This window comes from Sceloporus occidentalis, unplaced genomic scaffold (genome assembly GCF_023333645.1).
Source record: "Sceloporus occidentalis isolate IW3139 unplaced genomic scaffold, rSceOcc1.0.p SCAF_2, whole genome shotgun sequence".
Classification (NCBI taxonomy): Eukaryota; Metazoa; Chordata; class Lepidosauria; order Squamata; family Phrynosomatidae; genus Sceloporus; species Sceloporus occidentalis.
The window spans coordinates 106,933,131-106,950,567 of record NW_028316982.1 but is presented as its reverse complement, the minus strand read 5'-3'; the positions used below and the strand labels follow the sequence as shown (position 1 = coordinate 106,950,567).

Here is a 17,437-nt window from a genome sequence, read left to right as displayed (position 1 = left end):
TACTTAGTTTGGTATCTCCGGAGGCAAAGTGGTTTTCAGTATTAGATTTAAAGGATGCCTTTTTCTGCATTCGATTACACCCCCAGAGTATTCCCATTTTTGCATTTCAATGGGAACAGCCGGATACAGGCCAGAAACTGCATGTCAGTTGGACTCGTTTGCCACAAGGGTTTTGCAATTCCCCGACTATTTTTGGACAGGCACTCGCCCAGGATTTAGTTCCACTCACCCAAGCAGGAAACCCATATGGCATCCTCCAATACGTAGATGACATCTTGATAGCAACGACAACCCGAGAGTCATGTATAGAGGCCACAGAAAAGGTTTTGTTACACCTAGAATACAAAGGATATAAGGTTTCTAAGAAGAAAGCACAATTGATACAACAAGACGTCAGATACTTGGGCTTCATTATCAAGGATGGTATGAGAAGGCTGGGAGTCGAGCGGAAGGAGGCTGTGTGTTCTATTCCAAGTCCAAGGACGCGGAAACAGGTGCGAGAGTTTCTGGGAGCAGCTGGATTCTGCCGGCTCTGGATTCCTAATTTTGCCGTCATGTCAAGGCCATTACATGAAGCCACCAGAGGAGGTAAAGAAGACCCCTTCGAATGGACAGAAGAAAGAGAACAGGCCTTTGTGAAATTAAAAAGGGCCCTTATGGAAGCCCCTGCCTTGGGACTACCCGATCTGACTAAGCCCTTTACTCTATATGTAGGAGAAAGGGAAGGTATTGCAGTTGGAGTTCTTACACAAGTCATTGGCAATTGGCCTAGACCAGTGGCATACTTTTCAAAACAAATGGGACCAGTAGTAAAAGGATGGCCTCCGTGCCTGCGAGCAGTAGCGGCCGCAGCCACTATGGCCGAAGAGGCTAATAAATTGACATTGGGACAACCAACAACCTTGAAAACACCCCATGCTGTTGTGACTCTGATGGAACATAGAGGACACCATTGGATGACAAATGCAAAATTACTAAAGTACGAAAGCATTTTGGTAGACAACCCAAGTATCAGTTTGGCTACATGCAACACTTTAAATCCTGCTACCTTGCTACCTATAGAGACAAAGGAAGAACAGGAACATGATTGCTTACAGGTGATGGAAGAAGTTTACTCAAGTAGACCAGACTTACGTGATACACCGAGGTCCAAAGTAGACGCAACCCTCTTCACAGATGGAAGCAGCTTTGTAGAAAATGGGATCCGATATGCAGGCTACGCTGTGGTCACTGAAGAAGGAGAAGTTTGGGAAGCTGAACCTCTACCAGCAGGGACTTCAGCCCAGAAGGCAGAATTGATTGCGTTATATCGAGCCCTAGAACTGTCAAAGGGAAAGAAGGTGAACATTTACACAGATTCAAAATATGCCTTCCTCACTTTACAAGCCCATGGAGCATTGTACAAGGAAAGAGGACTTTTAAATTCCGCAGGACAAATGATTAGAAATCGGGAAGAAATTTTAAGGCTATTGGAAGCAGTGTGGAAGCCTAAGACGGTATCTGTGATGCATTGCAGAGGTCATCAAACAGGAGATGGACTAATTGAAAAAGGAAACCGCTTAGCTGATCAAACAGCAAAGGAGGCAGCCAGGAATGGAAATACACAGATTCTTACTTTGAATACAGTCACTGAATTACCGAAAGAAATTATTTACACCCCAGAAGAAAAACAATGGGCTAGAATAGAGGGAGCAAAAAGATTAAATGGGCTTTTCATATTTCCAGGAAATAGAGTCTTTATACCTAGTTTCCTAGCTGAGGCTTTCATACAGAGGGTACACGAACAGACACACAGTGGTGCCATAGCTATGTTAGAATTATTAAATAGACAGTTTTACATAAATGGGGTTACAGCTATAGTTAGGAGAGTAACTATGAAGTGTCAGGTATGTGCCATGAACAACCCCCGTACTGGACCCCTCTTACCCCCAGGAGTACAATATGTGGGAAGGAGCCCTTGGGAAAACATTGTGGTGGATTTCACTGAAATGCCAAGGGTGGGAAAGTTTAAATACATGCTGGTGTCTGTATGCACTTATTCTGGTTGGGTCGATGCATGGCCCACAGCAAATGAAAAAGCTGAACAAGTATCTAAAATTCTGATGAGGGATGTTATCCCTAGAGGAGGGATACCCTTTACAATTGGAAGTGATAATGGGCCGGCCTTTGTACACAAAGTGATTCAAACACTGGCTGACCTTTTGGGAATAAAATGGAAATTGCACTGTGCATACCGCCCCCAATCATCAGGAGTTACTGAAAGGATGAATAGAACTCTGAAAGACATTTTGGGAAAATTGCATCAAGAAACGGAAATGAATTGGGTCCAATTGTTACCTATGGCTTTGTTAAAGATAAGATGTACACCCATTAAACATTTAAAATTGTCTCCATACGAGTTGGTGTTTGGACGACCACCTATGGTCAGTCCAATCACTACCTACAATTCCCAAAATCCAGGAGCTTTGGGAACAAAAGGATTGGCCAAAGAAGTTATAGCTCTTGGCTCAGTATTGGACAAACTGCACAAATATGTGAGCATTGTGAGGTATCCGTTCCCCTTTACTGCTCTACATTCTTTCTCTCCAGGGGATTCGGTGTGGCTAAAAGATTGGAAAATAACACCATTGGGACCAAAGTGGAAAGGACCGTACATTGTATTGTTGACAACGCCAACTGCAGTGAAATTGGCAGGTGTGAAGTCCTGGATCCACTACACACGCATAAAGAAAGACCACACCAGCTCCCCTGACAAGTGGATAGCACAACCAAACAAGGATAATCCGCTTAAGGTAAAACTTACCAGGAAAAGGGTTCCAGATGGAGGAGAGGGCAGCGTCGCAACAGGAGCCCCCTCTCCAGGGTCAGGAGACCAAGCTCCACCCTGAAGAACAGGAGGGACTGCTACCCGAGAGCAGTTCTGAAAGAAAGAAGGGACATTTGGTTAATAAAAACACAGAGACATTTGAAAGGGATTGTTTGGAAATAGAGATCCCTGACAACCCCTTTTCCTTAGACCCTTCAATTTGCCCTCTTAGCTCGCATTTGCGAGGTGTTACATTGAACCTTATGGGATACATGTTATTGTTAGGATGTATAGTGATGATGTTTATATTTCCCATGGGGTGTGATGGAGAATGGGGACAAAATAGGTTTCACCAAATGGTAAATAATATTTCCAAGGAATTTAATCAAAGCAGTTGCTGGATATGCTCCCATGGCCCTTCACACCATGGCCAGGGTTGGCCAATTACAGTTTCCGCAACTTTGAGCTTGACAGGATGGGATATGACCAGGGTATATTTCGGGGTGGGAGACCCTGCAATCCCCGATAAGGCCCAATTTTTATTAGAACAAAGCAAAAGGCCCCTGGCAGTATTATGTGTTCATTACTTTCAGAGATTGGAATTGATAGAGAAAACAGCATGGAAGGGAAATGCAAGCCAGGGATATGGTCACAGTGAGATGGTAAAGTGTATGAATGTAGGGGATTATAATAATTGCAATTTCACTGTACATTTGAACGATAGTAAAAAGTGTTCAGAATTATTCTATCCCTTAGGCTGTGATAACCAAAGTAGACCAACTTTATTTGGACAAATAGGAAGTCGTACACTTTTAGGGGCCTTAAATAGACAGACAAGACCGTTGGCTGGCCCAGGCAATTGGATAGGAGGGTTACCCCCGGGGATGTATTGGATCTGTGGACAATGGGCAGGAAAGATATTACCTCATGCATGGAATGGTACCTGTACAGTTGGGACTCTTATGGCAGGTGAATTAAGATTTCACCCACAGGATCAACCCCCAGCGGCCTGGGATCGGCAATTTGGCTGGCATAGGCACAGATTAAAAAAAAAACGAGTGTACGATGAAAAATACGGATATGACCCTGATAACACATATTTGACAAAAGGAGAGAGATTCTGGACCATCCTTAGCCCCAGAACAGGAGTGGCATGGAATGTAAAACAGATTAGGATCTTATCATATCAAATGGAAAGTTTAGCCAATCAATCGGCAGAGGGGTTAGAGACCCTACAAAGAGAGGTAAACTCTTTGGCAGAGGTTTTAGTACAACATAAAATCGCATTAGACTATCTGTTAAGCCGAGAGGGAGGATTGTGTATGTGGCTGAATACTACCTGCTGTCATTATATTAACGAAAGTGGAATAATTGAAACAAATGTGGAGAAATTGCATAAAATAGCTGAGAATGTAAGGAAAACATATCAACCAACTGGAGATTGGTGGTCGTGGCTGACATCTTGGCTATCAAATTTAGGATGGATGAGAGGCATAGTTTATACAATATTTTTAATTGTGATAATAGGATTGGTTCTATGTATGTGTTTACCTTGTATAATGCAATGCTTGCAGAGAATGATGCATAAAATGATAGATGGAATGTTGGGTGAAAAAGTTATGATGCTCCAAGCATATCAGAAAATTTCCTTAGAGGATTGTGAGAAGTATGATGATGTCACTGCAAAATAGATATTTGCAGTAACAAGAAAAAGGGGGGAAATGAGAGGACCACACCCTAAAAATGGCGCTGGCTCTGGTTTAGTTTGGGTGAATAGGGGCAGTCAAGATGCTAGCAGAATCAGATGAGTTGGTATTTAGAAAGATGTTACCATATAAGGTAATAAGGTTCTTTGGCTTCTGCGATTGGCTTGCATTACATGAGGTGATGTTACCATATAAGGTAACAAGGTTCTTTGGCTTCTGTGATTGGCTTGCATTACATGAGGTGATGTTACCATATAAGGTAAAAATGTTCTTTGGCTTCTGCGATTGGCTTGCATTACATGGGGTGATGTAGGGAGAAGGTATAAAAGATAGATAAGCCCGATAGGGGGCGCTGCAGTCTTGGTAACACTCTCTGAGTGTGCTGCAGCCCTGCAGTAATAAATGGTGTTTTGTTTCTCTTGATTTTCGGTTTCCTGACTCCTTCTTCCAGCGGCGGGCCACCAGCCTTAGGGCTTGTGGGTTTCGGCGACCCCTCAGTTTGCTACAATAGAGCATAAGTCCTTTTCCAATTTCATGTTGGCTTTCATTTTCACCACTCTTCCAGGCCCAAATAAAGGTGTTGATTCACCCATTAAGAGCCAGAAATAGCCTGGCATAAGGGATGATTTTTTAAAAAAATAAAGGGACTTCTTTCTCCTATATAAATCTGTTTTATTTTTATCTTCTTCTAATGTGTTGCAGTCAAAGCTTGGAAAAAGTTACATTCATGGACCACAATACCTAGAATCCCATAACCAGCATGGCCACCAGTCCCAAAAAGTAACTATTTCTGTGCGCTGTTTCCATCGCTATGAGTGAATACATGGAGCTAAATGTAGTTGTTACTGCTCACAGGCTCTGGAACCTGCCCTGAGGCAGACATGGCTTCCTTGTTCTATATCTTCTAGTGGTTTCTAAACCATTTTAATTTTTTAAAAATTAAATTTTAGAAGAGATGGTGCTATAGCCTGAATTACTGCTATGCATGTCTTTTATTATAATTTTGTAAGCACGGGTTTCAGCTTTATCATTCCATGTAGTTTTTTTTTCAACTGGTGACCTTCCTATGAGCTTTAAAACAAACATGAAAGCAGTTCTTTGGCCTCTTGCCTGTGCACAGCCTAGAAGCTGCCCTTGTTTACCCAGGGAAGAAAGGGCATTTCCCCCATCACTGGCACATTTATGTGTGCAGAAATGTATTCTCCTCCTGTGACCCAATTGGTTCCTGACCAAATACAAGAGTAATGTTATCATCAATAATAATCTCACCTCTGAATCTTGATTCCAAGACTTTTGCAGTAGTAACACTGGCAGTAATTATATTATTTCAGATAGTCCCCTGCAAACTTCCATTGTTCTTCTGAACAGTTCCACTCCATTTTTTTCTAGACCTCCTGAGCTCTGACCCAGTACTTGATTTGGGAGCAACTGCACAACATCTTCAGCTCCTCAATTGTGATGATGATGATGACATCACAAAGCTCCACCTTATAATCATCAGAATGCTGCAACATCAGGAACCTGCTAACATAGCAACCCCAGCTGGCCACTGGGCCCATTGAAGATGCAAGGAAAGGCACCACTAGTTGGGAAGAAGTGTTATTGTTGTTGTTAACTAGTCTCAAGTCAACCTGAACCTGTGGTGACCCTGTGAGTAAGATATTCCAAAGACCCCCTATCTTCCACTGCTTTGCTTAGATCTTGCAAATTCATGCCTGTGGCCTTCCTGATTGAGTCTAGCCATCTGGTGTGAGGTCTTCCTCGCTTTCTCCTACCTTCTACTTTTCCTAGCATTATTGTCTGTTCTGATGATATGTCCAAAGTACAATAGTCTTGTCATTTTGGCTTCCAGGGAGAGTTCAGGCTTGATCTGTTCAAGAACATATGTGTTTGGTTTTTTTGGCTGTCTACGGTATTCTCAGCACTCTTCTCCAGCACCACATGTCAAATTAGGTTTTTTTCCTTATCTCCTTTCTTCACTGACCAGCTCTCACATCCATACATGGTGATGGGAAAGAAACTAGTCTCACAGCAAATGCTTTGAAACAATAGAGAGTGGTGTTTTTTCAGGGAGGGGGGAGTTGTGATGTTGGGTATCATTTCCTACAGGGAGGCCTTTTCTCCTGCTATCCCCATGACAATGATAACTTGGGATCTGGCCTAAGGTTGCTGTGCTGAAGAATATTATGAAGAGCCAATGTAGTTGTTAACAATTCATTCATTCATTCATTTATAGTACTGTACTGTACAATCTGGGGGCAATCTGCTGTAGTGACTAGTAGAAGTATATCAGAACAGAAGGTACTTGAGCAGTGTTTGTATCTTGTCAAATTTTTATTGTTGATTCACAATCTATTCAGGTTTTAGATTTCAATTCTGGGGTTTTAAAATCTTTCCTGTCACAATAAAGTTCTTCAAATACAATTTGGTAGCATATTGCTTTCAAAAGAAGGTTTGTGGTAGGCTTTGTGAAACCTATTACCCTTGACAAAGACATTTAATGCTTACAGCCATCCATTTTTCAAGAATATTGCAAACTTTTATCTACTACAGAATACCTGTTTTTATTGGCACTTAAAAACCAATCCTGTTCACATCTACCTAGAAGTAAATTGTACTGAACTCAGTGGAGCTTACATCTGAGTATGATTGAGCCCAAATAATCTCTTCACTTTTATGCTCATTTTCCCCCTTCCCATGACCCCTTGTGGAAAAAAGGGCCAGTTTCCTCCTGTTTTTTGCTTTTGAAGTTAGATGTTCTGCTGATTTTTTTGGTGCAGGTGAGCGTGTTTGCTAACTACTGGGCTTAATTTTTAGCAGTGGTCAGGTTTAAAAAGCAAAGAAGAAACAGTAGAAATTTCAGCTACGTGATAAAACTGATAAATGAATTAAGTGGCAACCACATTTTTTTTCCCTTTCTACAATCTCTCTCTCTCTCTCTTTTGCAAGAAATAGCATTCATTTGACACCCAATGAACAGTAAGAAGAAAGAAGAGGAAGAGGAATTTGTTGAGATTTTCATCCCAGATTTATTTGGATGTTGACATAACACTCAAGATCCTGCACTACACTGTCAGAAAATAAAGTTTAAACTTCTCTCCCTTCCCTGTACCTGTGCTCTGTCTAAATATCCCTTCCACAACCATTCAATAGAGAGGAGAGAACAGGGCAGACAAGCAGCCAGCCAGTTGTATTCCTGCAACTGACTGGGAGAAGATAATGTCAAATATCTGGACTTCCAGAGGACCTGCAGAAACATTTGGCATAGAAGGCCTAGCCAGAAAACAGCTAAGTGCTTTGGGAAGGGTGTCTTAGCAGAAGGTGGTGTTGGATGCCTCCAACCACCATAACCTAAAATGTTACATATGAAACTTAGTGAGAGACATATGTCAGTAATAGAATGTCAGGACTGGTAGCCATATATAGGATCACACTGCTAAGGCATTATTTGGAATGCCACTTAAACTACTCCATTTCCCTGTACATGCTGCTCCAGGTACAGAATGCTCTCCTGATACCTCTTGTCTTTCTTACCGTGAATTTCATCACCATCATTATCCAAAATGATGAAGAGCTTTGGCAAAAACAGTATACCATATCCATGTGGCTGTGTACTTGCATTTCTCTGCACCTGGTCCAAGTTCAAACATGTACTGATGGCATGTATCTGAGAATAGCTGTGATGCATAAGGTGGAGATACACCATACCAACTAAGTGGTCCAGAATACCCAGTACTGATTTGACTTCTGAGTATTCTGGACCCTTACACTTAGCTGGTACGGTGCATCTCCACCTCATGCATCACAGCTATTCTCAGATACATGCCTTGTGACCTAATTTGTTTGTTGTGATTTGTTTCAAACCACAGTGGCTTGAAAAAAGTGACACTGCAGTTGTAAACATTTCTTACAAATTGCTGTGGCTATAGCCAATGACAGGAGGGGTGAAATGTTATGTCCTCCCTGTACTCATAGTCTACATATTGATCAAGGGTGACTTGGAGCACATCACCTATTAGCCATCTTACCATTAACATCCACAAGCATTTTTGAGTTACAGAAACAATATACCAGTAAAATCTCTCAGTTCTTGGAAGGTGCCTTATCAACTTTAAATAGTCATACTTAATGAAACAGAAGCTGGAGCTCAAATTACCTAAGAAGGTGAAGCAATTGCCTATTTTTATGTTGTGTAAAAACTTTATAAAGAATTTCCTTTCACCCTTCTGCTCCCTTACAAACAGCAGATGTTCTTCACTTGATAGTCCATCTTACATCCCATGTGAAGTGACTTTAGTGTGTTAATGAATATGGATTCTCTTTTTACCCTCATACAGGAACACCATAACTGCTTACATTTCACAGATGAAAACTGGGACATATGTGGCCAAGCAACATCAGAGTATGGTCAAGAAGAAGTTAGAAGAGGCAGTCTATTGGGAAAGGCAAGATTCTTTTTCCTCCACTTTTCTCCCTCCTGTTGAGTTAACTGAGTGTCAAAATACTTTTGCACTTTGAACTGAGTTTGAGCAATTGAGGACAAAGGGGGAAAGTGGGAGGAGGAGAGAGAAACTGGGACATTTAAAAGTAGCTGGAAAGGTGGATTAATTGGGACTGTCAAAGGGAATTAAACGCATTGGGGGAATGGTGACACCAGTTGTTTCAATCTCCCTAATGATAGGGTTGTCCCTGATCTCAACCATTTGCAACTTTCAAATGTCAAAGCCCATCCTAATAAACAGCTAAATCTCTTTATGCTGCAGAATTCTGATAGTTAGATAGTCACTCCTCCCACTTTTGTACAGTCTAGGGCCTAGATTATGCCATTTTGAACTATAGGTGAGGGAATCTCAGATATATGAACATTTTCTTAAACAACATCCTCCTGCATTTAGAAAATCAGCATGCATGAGGGAAGAACTCTTTATTAATCTTCATGATATGTTTACATTCTACATGCAGGAGTCTTTTGCTTGTGGATTATTCAGACACACTATCTCTAATGCAGGATGATATGGTACAGTCTAGGAAAAGTTATATCTCAGGGTCTCTATATGGTTTAGGTTTAGGAGATAACCTCCATTATCCCATATCCTTGGCCACTGTGAGTGAACTGATAGGAGTGGAAGGCCAAAACATATCAAGTGGAGAAGGTTCCTCAGGTGTGCTGCATGCTGCTGCATATGTAGAGTGGCTGTCATTCCAAAGTCATGGTCTTTTGATTACTCTCACATTTTTCATTTGGCACACCTGTAATTTTGTTGTTCAGTGGTTTGAAGACAGAATGCTATATGTTGCAGTATAGTATTTTTATCTAATAAACCACCTTTTTACAATCAAATATAAAAGAAGCAGAAAACAAGCAGTGCCCCTTCAATCTTGCCCTGAAAACTACATGAAGGCAAGGTAGGTCTAAAGAGAAATGAGGTTATTTTACCAGTCATCTAGATTTGTAGCGACAGATGAATCTGACTAGAATAAATGCAGGTGAAACAATGATGTCATTCAGTCCTTTTCACAACACTACTCTGCCAAAAATAACTGCCTAAACTGTAAGAACACCAAGACTTTCCTGCTGTGATAAAAATAACAGAACAGGGCCATCTGTACTTTGCTCTTTTCAGGGAGGGGAGCAAGGAAGACAATTGCCTGCTCTTTTAATATCATGAAATGGTGCATTTCTTTCTCTCAGAACCAAAATGACAACCACCCCAAAGACCTCATCTCATGCTTTGGAGTTTTGAAAGATTTCATCACAAGATTTAAAGATATTGCAAATGACCACGTGATTATTTATTTATTTAAAAGGAGCACCATGTATATGTAGAACTTGTTATATATGCATTCACAGACATTGGAAGACCTTCAGTGAAAGAATGGGAAATATGTGGGACAAAGCCACCAAGGCAGTGCAAATTATTTTCAATGAGCTGTGATATTCTGAATGTTCCTTTCGGTGGGATGCTTCCTCAGGTGTGCTCTGGAGGTGGCACCTTCCCACACAGCACAGAGAAGGTGCAAGCACCAGCAGGAGATCTTGTGTCTGCACAGTGCCAGCAGTTTCTTTTCCTTCAGAAATTACTCAGAAGTGTTAGGGATGTAACAGCATGTGATGTCAGAGATGTGTGGCCTTAGCCTGAAACTTCATAAGTACAAAAGAAGAGCTCTGTTGGATCAGATCCCATACTTCTCTAGCGCAGCATTCTCTCCCCACAGTAGGAAACCAGATGGGAATGGAGTGCCTTTAAGCAAGACAAGAGGGCAGTAGCACCCTCCCACTCATGTTCTCCAGCAATTGGTATAGAGAAGAATACAGTATTAATGCAGATCATGGAGGGAATATATATCCATTATGACAAGCAGCCAGTGATTGGTCCATCCGCCATGAATTTCTCCAGTCCCCTTTTAAGGACATCACCATATTTTGTGACAAAGAATTCTACAATGTAACTATATGCTATGTGAAGAAGTCATTTTAAAACTATCTTTCCTGACTGTCCCAATTCGTTCAGCTCTTTTGGATGACCCTGGTTCTAGAATTAAGAGAAAGGAATAAAAATGCCTCTCCCTCTCCTTTTGCCATGCTGTTTGTTGTGTGCCTTCAAGTCATTTCTGTCTTATGGTGAATTATCATAAGGTTTTCTTGGCATGATTTGTTCAGAGGGGATTTGTCTTTACCTTTCTCTGAGACCAAGAGAGTGAGATTTGTCTAAGGTTACTCAGTGGGTTTCCATAGATGAGCGTGGATTTGAATACTGGTCTCCAGAGTCAAAGTCCAACTCTCAAATGACTACACCATGCTGGCCCTTGCTTTTCCCAGACTGTATATTATTTTGTAAGAGCCAGCATTGTGTAGTAGTTTGAACATTGGGCTATGGACTTTATCACACCAGGAAAATTGGGGGTGTAAACAGCAATTATCCCATGAAAATCACACAATCACAATTAACATTTTCACATATCACGATTAAAGTGCCATTATCCCAGAAATAAACAGGTAATAAACAGCAACAAATAATTCACAGGGAAATCCCATGAATGATTTGTTGCTATTTATTGGCTGTTTATCGCATATTTATTCCTGAGATAATGGCTCTTTAATCATGATTGGGACTACAATTTTCATTGGATAATTGCTGTTTAAACCCCTGATTTTCCCTGTGTGAGAAAATCCTATGACTCTGAAGATAAGAGTTTGAATCCCACCTCAGCCATGGAAAACCACTGCATGACCTTGGGCATGTCAAACTCTCAGTCTCTGAAGATGGCAAAGCCAAATTCTTTCTGAACAAATCTTGCCAAAATAACCCTCCAAATCCATGATAGGTTTGCCCTAGGTCAATATAAGTTAGAAATCACTTGAAGGCACACAATATCAAACATTATTTTATACACATCTGTCATGTCCCACATCATTTGCCATTTTCCTACAGTAAAAGCCTATTCCCCAATACAGTAACCTTTCCTCATAAGGGAGTCCCCCCATGGCACTTTATTATTTATCTTCTGTATGTTTTCTAGCTCTACAGTATCCTCTCCAAGTCTGAATTTTTGAGCAGCCCAAAATCACAGATTGCTCTCTAGGTTTGATCTCAGCTTGTGACCATATTGAGGACCTTTAGGGATGGAATCGCAAACAAAACTGCCAATGGTATACACTATTGGCAGTTTTGTTTTCGATTCCTTCCCTAAAGGTCCTCAATATGGTCACAAGCTGAGATCAAACCTAGAGAGCAATCTGTGACTTTGGGCTGCTCAAAAATCAAAAGCTTCTTCAGGCACAGCAAAGAATATGGGTTTATGATACCAGTTCTTGTAACAAGCAGCTTACCCTTCTTCTTGTGCTTGGAGAATAGAGAAGTACTTTCTCCCCTTTCAACCTTCAGTTCCTTGCTCTTTAGAATTGCTTCCAGTTTCTAGCACCATCCACTACACCATGTCTTCTAGGCCAATCTTTTCCATCCTTGTACACCCCAGGAGCCTATTCACCCTGAACAATTACAGTACTACAGTACTAGAACTGCCATAGCAGCATCCTATGGCGAGGCATCAGAGAGCCCCCTGGTTGAGAATTCTACATCCTCTTCCCTAAAATGCAAATCCTAAAATTACATGGGATGTTGCCATGGCAGTTAAAGTGGAACACAGGGCTACAATTGTGTAATATGAAAGGCTGGATTGCAGCTCCCAGAACTCTGAGCTACCATCTTCCCAGATGGATTACTGTATTGTGATGTTTCATGAGCTGCCAGTGAAACTGGTTCAGAAGCGTCAATGAATACCAGATGCAATTGCCATCCAGTAGTGCCCTATTCCTTTCCAGAATTTTTGGAATTCATTATTTTTGGGATGAGGTAAAAGCTGAGGTGAGAGCCAGTGTGGTATAGTGATTTAAGCATTAGACTGGGACTCTAGGAAATTAGGGTTTGAATCCCTGCTCACACATGGAAACCCAACTGGGTGACCAAGAGAAAGTATCAATCTCTCAGTCTAAGAATAAGCAATGATAAATCCAATCCGAACAAATCTTGTAAAGAAAACCCCATGATAGGGTTGCCATAGGGTTGCTACAAGTCAGAAACAATTTGAAGGCACAAACAGCAGCAAAGCTGAAGCAACTAGACATTGACAACATTGGCCTACCCGCTGATCTCCCTGGAAATGAGTAAAGTCCCTCCAAACCAAGGAGTGAGCAAATGCAGGTCTCTATCAGCCCAAGACATCCTAGCCAATATTGAATAATGCTGGGATCAAAAATATCCCAAGGGCCACATGTTGGCCACCCATGTTTTAAAGAGACCCAGAGACATCACACCATCTAAATACAAACTCCATACACACACGACTTTGATCTTGCTGCGCTTCTTTCCTATCTCTCCTCTCTGCTGCGAGATTCTTTACCTGCTATCTGGCCTTTGCATGCCTCCCTTTAGCATCAAGTTCTCGGATCATGAATTAGTCCTTCATGGTTCCTAAGAATTAGTAGAGCATTATAGTGCTAAAAGTTATGTCACTTTCATTTGCTGCTGCTCCTTCTTCCCCTCAGAAATGCTGTTCTACAGTTTGTCACCAAGCCTCTTGTGGTTCCAGGAATGGCTCTGCTGAATGACCTTACTGGTGTGGAACACACTTGCAGAAATCTCCCTAGTTCTTTAAGGGTCAATTCACCTGAATTAAGCTGGCCCTCGGCACGTGAAAAACAAAAGGAATTGGGGCTGGCTGTGTGATCAAGAAGACAACCATATTTTGCCATCAGATCAGTTTACAATGTGCAGTGAAGCGGAGAACATTGGTTTCTGGCACTAATTTTTGGAGACATGATGGACTAAGAAGAAACAACTTCAAAATATAGCTATGTTGGATTTCCCAAAAAATCTTTTCACTCCTTCATTCTCTGCAGTTGTGCCCCTGGTACCATCCACAAGTGGCATTTCAGGAAAGCAGAAGGCACTTCCAGCAAGATGGGTTGTCCTTTTTTTGTCTGTCTAACGGTAGGTACTCCAACAACATTCAGTGAGCAAAAATGCCCCCCCCCCTGAAATTAACTGGAATTAATTTTCAGCCCCCAAAGTGATTTTTCTAGCTGAGTTCTTTTCTCTGTTTTTTTTTGGGGGGGGGGGAAGGAGGAGTTTTTCCAGGCAGTCCAGGATGGCATGAATATGGCCAACAGTTACAAAATTCCACCCCTTGGTTATTAGAACCTAGCCTACCATCTCTTTCTGTGCTCTTCTTCAAAGCACAGACTGTAGCTATTTTCCAAATTCAGTTAGAAAAAGAAATATGATGGCATGTAATTAATCATTTACGAAGTACCCGACTTTTACAGGTTCCTCCAGTGAGGGGACACACAGAAAAAGTGAAGGCAAAACACAAGTCTTCCAAAATTGCAATGGTAAGATTATAGTTTCTCCCACATCTTGGAAAAACTACAATCCCTAGAATCCCCCAGGTGGCAGGGCCAGTGGTCATGGGAAATTCTGGGAGACATAGTTGAAAAGAGGAACTTTCCCAAGCTCTGGGTCCATGCAGAAAGACAGCTGTAAAGGCTCATTTGTGCCGACTCTGTTTCTGACATGTTTTGTTATTGAAAATCCTAGACTAGGATCCTATAGAAATCCCACTACCAATAGACCAGAATTCTACTCTAACCCTCTCAGGTCCTCTGGGAGGAATTTATTGCAGCCAAAAAAGACCATATTGGCTGCAACCTCCCAGAGGACATTCTCCACAACTGCTCCCAGATTGTGGAACGACTTGCCAGAAGAGATCCGTCAAATCACCAACCTGGATAGCTTCAAAAAAGCTATTAAGATGGATCTCTTCCGGCAGGCCTTTACGGAATAGTTTCCACCCAGCATGCTGCATATTTTATATTATGCTACTCTCGCCTGTTGTTTTTGGTTTTAATAGTTTATTTAATAGAGTGATTTTAATAGTAATATGTTTAATTCTTTTTTAAGGGGGGGTTATGATATATTGTATTGTGTATAGGATGTTTTTATACTGTAAGCCATTCTGATGGCCTTATGGTAGACGAGCGGGATATAAATAAAAGTTTTATTTATTTATTTATTTATTTATTTATTTATTTATTATGCTCTACCGAGCATGCCTTTCACTTTTTTATTTCTCTTTTTAACACAATTTAGCAACTATGGCAATGTGATTTAGTGGGTGGGGAAAAGAAAAAGAAAAAAAAGTGTAAAAAGGAGAAAACCAGCCTAGATTGGGACTAGCAAGGAGGAGGGAGGAGAGGGAAAGAGGAGTAGACTGAGAATATATGACTGTCCATCCCAGAACTGCAGCTTGAAACTTATTGCACGGGAGGGCTAATGCAACAACAGCATGATTGGCAGCTACTGATGTGCTTTGCCTGACAGTTAAAATATGTGCCACAGCCATGAGTGGACTACAGACCAGCCACATGTCAGTCACACTATCATCTGATAAAGTTCCACCATAGACACTACTATCTTGTTTCAAATGCACTTTTCTGCCCTCGTGCGATCATCTCCTATCTGCAGTTTTGCCCACCTTTGATTACCAAGAAGTATCTAGGATGGGATTCAAAGTAACAGCAGCAATGCGAATGCACCACAGCAGTAATGAAGATGCCATAGATAGACCATATGAATTACCCAACTATTTCTGAAGAGCCTGGGAAAGAGGATTCAGCACTTGGCAGGGTCAGTGCCTCCTGGCTAGAGCCTATAAAATGCTTTTTGTTTTGTTTTTTAAATTAAAAGCTTCAAGACTAGCTTATAATGCTTAAAGCCATTATTACTCTAATTGAAACATCATTCCATTCTGGGAGCAACATCAAACACTTCCTTTTATCAGGCTGCCTTTAGATATTATGAAGGCTAAACCAAGATAGTGTCATCTTTGGGGTAAGAAACACCAAAAAATTGTTGGCTCCAAAGAATACAAGCATGTGTGGGATTCTTTCCACCCCTTTTGATACAGGTCAGTGATTCCATTAATGTCACCTGATAAGAAAGTCAGAGCCTTAATAATGGAAAGATCACATGTCCTGGGAAAATTAATTCACATTTTAATTTAAAACATGAGTTCTTTTTCCTTCTTGTTTATGAGGGGATAAAAATTTCTCTTCATTTTAAAGCAACACACAATGTAGTGTATAGAATAGTGGCTCAGTTCCTGAATATATTTTAGAAAAGATAAAAGATCTCTGAAAACTGGTATATATAACTTATTCAGTCATTTTATTGCAATGTACTGAATAAATATAAATTTGGGAAGAATCTCCCAAATGTAATAATACATAAGACAATAGGCTAAAATTAAACATCAAAGGCTGTAACCTTATTCACCCTTCCATAGAAGTAAGCTCTATTGAACTCAGTGGGACATTTTTTGGTGGATGTATATAGAAATGCATTATAAATCTGTTAATATTATAAACATTGCAAGTCAGATCTCACCCATCCATCCATAACCTTGGTTAGACTGTGTCCATTGAACTGTAAGGAATGAATGTCTGCATATTTCTAAGCTGAAAATGCTAACAAAACTTAACAACATATTCCTGCCATGGCAACTGCATTTAATAATAATAATAATAATAGGATTTATTTATATGCCGCCCAATCACTGGGAATACGGGCGGCTTACAACAGAGAGGATAATAGACGGTTCCCTGCCCTCAGGCTTACAATCTAAAAAGACACGACACAAAAGGAGAAGGGAATAGTGGTGGGAAAGGGGATGAGGTCCAGTGGTTATTCTCTCCCTCTGAGGCCTGGACCAAAGCAGATGGACTGGAGGGAGGGCTCCTCTTCTTCAAGCTAGCCCTGGTGGAGCTGGGCCTGGCTGGTCAACTCCCTCATAGGCCAAAAGATGACAGTTATGAAGGGAGGAGTCTCTTCTTCCAGGCTAGCCCTGATGGAGCTGGGCCTGGCTGGTCAACTCCCTCATAGGCCGGAAGATGACAGTTATGGATGTAATTTGTGATGGTCCTATAGACAATAAATACCACCATCCCATTGATATCAGGGAGAGCAGTCATGGCTGGTGCTCACATCCCTGATGTGTCCCCAACCTGATGGCTGCATGTTTGGTACTGGTTTGAGCAGACCCTATACATGCATAACTGATAGGCTTAGGCTTCCTAATGAAATGAAATGAGACTTACTCATGTGTTGCTGGATACATAATATGGAGCTGGCATACTAGTCCTGAATGCACTGCTTCTGGGATTTATACAATCTTGCTCACCCTGATCACTCCTCAAGACCAGCCCTACCATCAGGTAGAGAGAGCTAGTTCTGGACAGCATAAAAGGATATCATATTAGTTTAGTATGAATGTTTTTACTGCCAGAGACAGTGGAGAGAGAGTTGTGCAGGTCTTGTTGGTTCATGTGACAAAATAACTTGGCTGGCTTTGTCAACTGTGCACTTCA

At 41.2% G+C, this 17,437-nt stretch overlaps 1 long non-coding RNA gene across 1 annotated transcript; it reads right to left on the bottom strand.

The window, feature by feature from the left end:
• Positions 1 to 251: 251 nt before the first annotated feature.
• Positions 252 to 2,916, bottom strand: LOC149318840 (uncharacterized). The gene is made up of 3 exons (XR_016279829.1): positions 2,804 to 2,916; positions 1,135 to 1,322; positions 252 to 335 (listed from the first exon to the last, which is right to left on the bottom strand). It is a non-coding gene; the product is annotated as an uncharacterized LOC149318840 (long non-coding RNA).
• Positions 2,917 to 17,437: the final 14,521 nt, after the last annotated feature.